Below are 7,982 nucleotides of genomic sequence, written 5' to 3' on the forward strand. Positions count from 1 at the left end.
CGGGTAGACTATACCAACCTACATCCCTCTACCTGCTGATCCACTTCTTCAAGAGCTCATGCAACTTACTCAACTATGCTAGAGCCCATAATAGCTTGTGGCTGCACACGGAAGTTTCTAGCATGAATAATCTTATGATCCCTTTGAGCCTGGGTGGAATTTCATAGGGTGATCACACGGGTCCTCCGGGATCCCCTTGGGCAAGCACTAGGTTCTCCAGGTGCCTGGGCAAACACTGGGTGCTCCAGGGTGCCCCTACTATTCCACCCAGATGTGTATTAAAGTAGCCACCTTAAGTTAACCCTTAGTTATAAATAACTCTCACATCTTTCATGAATCTCACAAACCAATCCACGTCTACGAGCATAGCATAGCAGTAAGCAACGTAAAAGTAACTCCCAAGGTTTGAATGCAGGCAATAGGTTCCTACCTCATCAAGTACTTTCCAATACCCACATGTTGTCAATCCTACTCATGCAATGTTTGAGGATGAAACTAATGCATAAAACTGGGTATGAAAGGGATATGATCAAATTGTGAACTTGCCTGTACTGATGATGAAGATGATTCGCACTCATAACTCCTGATAGTTCTACTCGTCACACTCCGGTTAATCTATCATGAGCAAGCAATAGTAACCACACATAAGCAATCCAGCAAAAGAATCAAAGAAAAGATAACGGAAAACTTCGAAAACAAGCAAATAACTCTTGCAATATAAAATAGTTTCTAACAGTACCAAAATTAGATAGATTTGGCCTTATCAAAAAGTTTAGGTCAAGAGCTTCGCTTTGCAAAAAGAATCAACTCAAATGGAGTTACGGAACTCATGTTATGAACAAAAGAAGTTTGAATATAAATCTGAACAAATTTCGAAATTTGAAAATTTCAAAAGGTTGATGTGACAGGTTTACTGGATAGGTGAAAATAAGACGAAGCTATAGGCGCTGGTTTCATCTAATTTGGATAAACAAGTGAAAAATTATGGCTATTTGAAAATTCAGGGCCAAGCTGTTTTACGAAAGAAAAATAGTTACGACTAAGGTCTAATGTATAAATACATAGAATAATTGATAGTCTAATTATTCTATCGTATTAGTCTAGTAATAATAAACTACGAAAGTATAAAAAGAAAAAAAGAAAGAAGATAACTTTATAAGACAGAGAAGAGATGACTTCGGAGAGAAGAGACAATTCCCAAAAGTCGCATCGGAGAGGAGAAAAATATTTTTTTTTAAAGAATCTAGTCAAATCAAAATATTGATTTAACCAGAATCGGATGATTTCTGGAGGCTTTATGGTTCTATATTTATAGATGGAAAAGGAAACAGAGAAGGCGCGTCGCACGGGCCTAAACGCGTAAGGCGGTTCGGCCGGCCGCGCAGCTGCAGTTTTTGTTTTAAACAAAATTCGGCATAAGAAAACAATGAAATAAAAAGGCTGGCTGGGCCTGGCCCATATAGGAAAAGAAAAAAAGATGAGGCGCCCGCTGGTACTATGATGTGCACCTGGGCGGCAGTTAGTGATGGGCCACATGTATAGTTTTGTTATTTATTTTTAAATAGAAATAGAAGGAAAATTGAATAAAGAAAAAATAAAATAAAATTTTTATATAGGCATATTATATATCAAAATTTTCAGAAAAAGATTTTCTACAACATGAACAGTTTTCTAGCATCAAATAAAATATAGAAAAATTCAAATAAAGCAAAGAGTGCTACTGCTGCAATAAAACCTCATAAAAATCATTTTATAAACACCAAAATGATTTCAAATTTATTTCTCTCCAATTTTCTACTGTAGGGAATCATGTTACCTTATTTTCCATATATTTTATTTTTGGAGAAAATTAATTTGAATAAAACCCAAATACTCTGAATTGAAAATAATTTCCAAAAGGACTTTAAATTAGATCCTTTTAAACTTCCAACTCATATTTCATATGTTTTGAAGAAGTCATTTTATCTTCTCTCATGAAAATCATTGAGTTGCTTGAAGTTTCTGAATTGGAAATATTTTCAAATGATATTCAAATATTTTCAACACCCCTTTTCATTTAAATAAATGGAAGAAGTCATGTCATCTTCTCTCCAGGGTTTTGTGATGAAAAGAATTTGAATTCATGGAGATCATACAAGCAAAATGAAAGTTTGGGAAAGTCCTTTTATTCCCTCTCATTTAACTTTCAAAATATTTTGAATTCACTCACTTTCAGTCAATCAATCAAACAATCAATCCAATCTATCTGTTTATTATAACATTCCAAAATTTAGAATTTTGGGATGTTACACCCCCTTCCTTTCTCCCATGAGAAGGGAAAGGCAGGAGGGGCTAGCCCTCCCTCCTTACCTTCCCTAGGGCTGGCCGGCTAGGGAGAGGGGCGCATCAGCCCCTTGTGGGCTGGTATGTCCCCTCCTTGGCCCATTAAGCCCATACACCTACCAGGGGCACCCCTTCCGGTGACCCGATGACTACCTGGTGCATCTCGAAACTCTTCCGGTGTCCGAATACCATTGTCTTATATATCAAACTTTACCTCTCGACCATTTCGAGACTTCTCGTCATGTCCGTGATCTCATCTGGGACTCCGAACAACATTCAATCACCAAATCATATAACTCATATAACACTATATCGTCAACGAACGTTAAGTGTGCGGACCCTCTCGAGAACTATGTAGACATGACCGAGACACCTCTCCGGTCAATAACCAATAGAGGAACCTGGATGCCCATATTGGCTCCTACATATTCTACGAAGATCTTTATCGGTCGAACCGTTATGACAACATACGTAATTCCCTTTGTCCATCGATATGTTACTTGCCCGAGATTCAATCGTCGGTATCTTCATACCTAGTTCAATCTCATTACCGGCAAGTCTCTTTACTTGTTCCGTAATACACCATCTCATAACTAACTCCTTAGTCATTTGCTTGCAAGCTTATGATGTGTATTACTGAGAGGGCCCAGAGATACCTCTCCGATACTCGGAGTGACAAATCCTAATCTCGATCTATGCCAACTCAACAAACACCTTCGGAGATACCTGTAGAGCATCTTTATGATCACCCAGTTATGTTGTGACATTTGATAGCACACAATGTATTCCTCCGGTATCCGGGAGTTGCATAATCTCATAGTCGGAGGAATATGTATTTGACATGAAGAAAGCTATAGCAATAGTACCACCAGGAGTAGGACTCCTTCCCTTTTCCTTGTTGGATTAGGAGTGGAGGGGGAGAGAGGAAGGAAAGGGGGGCGCCGCCCCCCTCTCCTTGTCCTATTCGGACTAGGGGGGAGGGGCGTGCGGCCCTGTCCTGGCCGCCTCTCCTCTTCTCCACAAAGGCCCACTATGGCCCATTAAGCCCCCGGGGGGTTCCGGTAACCCCTCGGTACTCTGGTAAAAATCCTGATTTCATCTGAAACACTTCCGATATCCAAATATAGGCTTCCAATATATCAATCTTCATGTCTCAACCATTTCAAGCCTCCTCGTCATGTCCGCGATCACATCCGAAACTCCGAACAACCTTTGGTACATCAAAACACATAAACTCATAATATAACCGTCATCGAAAACTTTAAGCGTGTGGACCCTACGGGTTCGAGAACTATGTAGACATGACCGAGACACGTCTCCGGTCAATAACCAATAGCGGAACCTGGATGCTCATATTGGCTCCCACATATTCTATGAAGATCTTTATCGGTCAGACCGCATAACAACATACGTTGTTCCCTTTGTCATCGGTATGTTACTTGCCCGAGACTCGATCATCGGTATCTCAATACCTAGTTCAATCTCGTTACCAGCAAGTCTCTTTACTCGTTCTATAATACATCATCCCGCAACTAACTCATTAGTTGCAATGCTTGCAAGGCTTAAGTGATGTGCATTACCGAGAGGGCCCAGAGATACCTCTCCGACAATCGGAGTGACAAATCCTAATCTCGAAATACGCCAACCCAACAAGTACCTTCGGAGACACCTGTCGAGCACCTTTATAATCACCTAGTTACGTTGTGACGTTTGGTAGCACACAAAGTGTTCCTTCGGTAAACGGGAGTTGCATAATCTCATAGTCATAGGAACATGTATAAGTCATGAAGAAAGCAATAGCAACATACTAAATGATCGAGTGCTAAGCTAACAGAATGGGTCAAGTCAATCACATCATTCTCCTAATGATGTGATCCCGTTAATCAAATGACAACTCATCTCAATGGCTAGGAAACATAACCATCTTTGATCAATGAGCTAGTCAAGTAGAGGCATACTAGTGACACTCTGTTTGTCTATGTATTCACACAAGTATAATGTTTCTGGTTAATACAATTCTAGCATGAATAATAAACATTTATCATGATATAAGGAAATAAATAATAACTTTGTTATTGCCTCTAGGGCATATTTCCTTCAGTCTCCCACTTGCACTAGAGTCAATAATCTAGATTACACAGTAATGATTCTAACACCCATGGAGCCTTGGTGCTGATCATGTTTTGCTCGTGGAAGAGTCTTAGTCAACGGGTCTGCAACATTCAGGTTCGTATGTATCTTGCAAATTTCTATGTCTCCCACCTGGACTAGATCCCGGATGGAATTGAAGCATCTCTTGATGTGCTTGGTCTCTTGTGAAATCTAGATTCCTTTGCCAAGGCAATTGCACCAGTATTGTCACAAAAGATTTTCATTGGACCCGATGCACTAGGTATGACACCTAGATCGGATATGAACTCCTTCATCTAGACTCCTTCATTTGCTGCTTCCGAAGCAGCTATGTACTCCGCTTCACACGTAGATCCCACCACGACACTTTGTGTAGAACTGCACCAACTAACAGCTCCACCATTCAATGTAAACACGTATCCGGTTTGCGATTTAGAATCGTCCGGATCAGTGTCAAAGCTTGCATCGACGTAACCATTTACGACTAGCTCTTTGTCACCTCCATAAACGAGAAACATATCCTTAGTCCTTTTCAGGTATTTCAGGATGTTCTTGACCGCTGTCCAGTGATCCACTCCTAGATTACTTTGGTACCTCCCTGCTAGACTTATAGCAAGGCACACATCAGGTCTGGTACACAACATTACATACATGATAGAGCCTATGGCTAAAGCATAGGGAACATCTTTCATCTTCTCTCTATCTTCTGCAGTGGTCGGGCATTGAGTCTTACTCAACTTCACACCTTGTAACACAGGCAAGAACCCTTTCTTTGCTTGATCCATTTTGAACCTCTTCAAAACTTTGTCAAGGTATGTGCTTTGTGAAAGTCCAATTAAGTGTCTTGATCTATCTCTATAGATCTTGATGCCCAATATATAAGCAGCTTCACCGAGGTCTTTCATTGAAAAACTCTTATTCAAGTATCCCTTTATGCTATCCAGAAATTCTATATCATTTCCAATCAACAATATGTCATCCACATATAATATTAGAAATGCTACAGAGCTCCCACTCACTTTCTTATAACTACAGGCTTCTCCAAAAGTATGTACAAAACCAAATGCTTTGATCACACTATCAAAGCGTTTATTCCAACTCCGAGAGGCTTGCGCCAGTCCATAAATGGATCGCTGGAGCTTGCACACTTTGTTAGTTCCCTTTGGATCGACAAAACCTTCTGGTTGCATCATATACAACTCTTCTTCCAGAAATCCATTCATGAATGCAGTTTTGACTCCATTTGCCAAATTTCATAATCATAAAATGCGGCAATTGCTAACATGATTCAGACAGACTTAAGCATCGCTACGGTGAGGAATTCTCATCATAGTCAATCCCTTGAACTTGTCGAAAACCTTTCGCAACAAGTCGAGCTTTATAGACAGTAACATTACCGTCAGCGTCAGTCTTCTTCTTAAAGATCCATTTATTCTTAATGGCTTGCCGATCATCGGGCAAGTCAACCAAAGTCCACACTTTGTTCTCATACATGGATCCCATCTCAGATTTCATGGCCTCCAGCCGTTTTGCGGAATCTGGGCTCACCATTGCTTCTTCATAGTTTGTAGGTTCGTCATGGTCTAGTAACATAACCTCCAGAACAGGATTACCGTACCACTCTGGTGCCGATCTTACTCTGGTTGACCTATGAGGTCCAGTAACAACTTGATCTGAAGTTCTATGATCATCATCATTAACTTCCTCACTAATTGGTGTAGGCGTCACAGGAACCGATTTCTGTGATGAATTACTTTCCAATAAGGAAGCAGGTACAGTTACCTCATCAAGTTCTACTTTCCTCCCACCCACTTCTTTCGAGAGAAACTCCTTCTCTAGAAAGGATCCATTCTTAGCAATGAATATCTTGCCTTCAGATCTATGATAGAAGGTGTACCCAACAGTCTCCTTTGGGTATCCTATGAAGACACATTTCTCCGATTTGGGTTCGAGCTTATCAGGTTGAAGCTTTTTCACATAAGCATCACAGCCCCAAACTTTAAGAAACGACAACTTTGGTTTCTTGCCAAACCACAGTTCATAAGGCATCGTCTCAACGGATTTCGATGGTGCCCTATTTAACGTGAATGTAGCTGTCTCTAAAACATAACCCCAAAACGATAGCATAAATCAGTAAGAGACATCATAGATCGCACCATATCTAGTAATGTACGATTACGACGTTCAGACACACCATTACGCTGTGGTGTTCTAGGTGGCGTGAGTTGCGAAACTATTCCCCATTGTTTCAAATGTAGACCAAACTCGTAACTCAAATATTCTCCTCCACGATCTGATCGTAGAAACTTTATTTTCTTGTTACGATGATTTTCAACTTCACTCTGAAATTCTTTGAACTTTTCAAATGTTTCAGACTTATGTTTCATTAAGTAGATATACCCATATCTGCTCAAATCATCTGTGAAGGTGAGAAAATAACGATATCCGCCACGAGCCTCAATATTCATCGGACCACATACATCTGTATGTATGATTTCCAATAAATCTGTTGCTTTCTCCATAGTTCCGGAGAACGGCATTTTAGTCATCTTGCCCATGAGAGACGGTTCGCAATTACCAAGTGATTCATAATCAAGTGGTTCCAAAAGTCCATCAGTATGGAGTTTCTTCATGCGCTTTACACCGATATGACCTAAACGGCAGTGCCACAAATAAGTTGCACTATCATTATCAACTCTGCATCTTTTGGCTTCAACATTATGAATATGTGTATCACTACTTTCTAGATTCATCAAAAATAGACCACTCTTCAAGGGTGCATGACCATACAAGATATTACTCATATAAATAGAACAACCACTATTCTCTGATTTAAATGAATGACCGTCTCGCATCAAACAAGATCCAGATATAATGTTCATGCTCAACGCTGGCACCAAATAACAATTATTTAGGTCTAATACTAATCCCGAAGGTAGATGTAGAGGTAGCGTGCCGACGGCGATCACATCGACTTTGGAACCGTTTCCCACGCGCATCATCACCTCGTCCTTGGCTAGTGTTCGCTTAATCCATAGTCCCTATTTCGAGTTGTAAATATTAGCAATAGAACCAGTATCAAATATCTAGGTGCTACTGCGAGCTCTAGTAAGCTACACATCAATAACATGTATATCACATATACCTTTGTTCACCTTGCTATCCTTCTTATCCGCCAAATACTCGGGGCAGTTCCGCTTCCAGTGACCAGTCTGCTTGCAGTAGAAGCACTCAGTCTCAGGCTTAGGTCCAGACTTGGGTTTCTTCTCTTGAGCATCAACTTGCTTGCTGTTCTTCTTGAAGTTTCCCTTCTTCTTCCCTTTGCCCTTTTTCTTGAAACTGGTGGTCTTATTGACCATCAGCACTTGATGCTCCTTCTTGATTTCTACCTCCACAGCTTTTAGCATTGCAAAGAGCTCAGGAATCATCTTATCCATCCCTTGCATGTTATAGTTCACCACGAAGCTCTTGTAGCTTAGTGGCAGTGATTGAAGAATTCTGTGAATGATGCTATCATCCGGAAGATTAAC

The sequence above is a fragment of the Triticum dicoccoides genome, chromosome 1A (genome assembly GCF_002162155.2).
Source record: "Triticum dicoccoides isolate Atlit2015 ecotype Zavitan chromosome 1A, WEW_v2.0, whole genome shotgun sequence".
Classification (NCBI taxonomy): Eukaryota; Viridiplantae; Streptophyta; class Magnoliopsida; order Poales; family Poaceae; genus Triticum; species Triticum dicoccoides.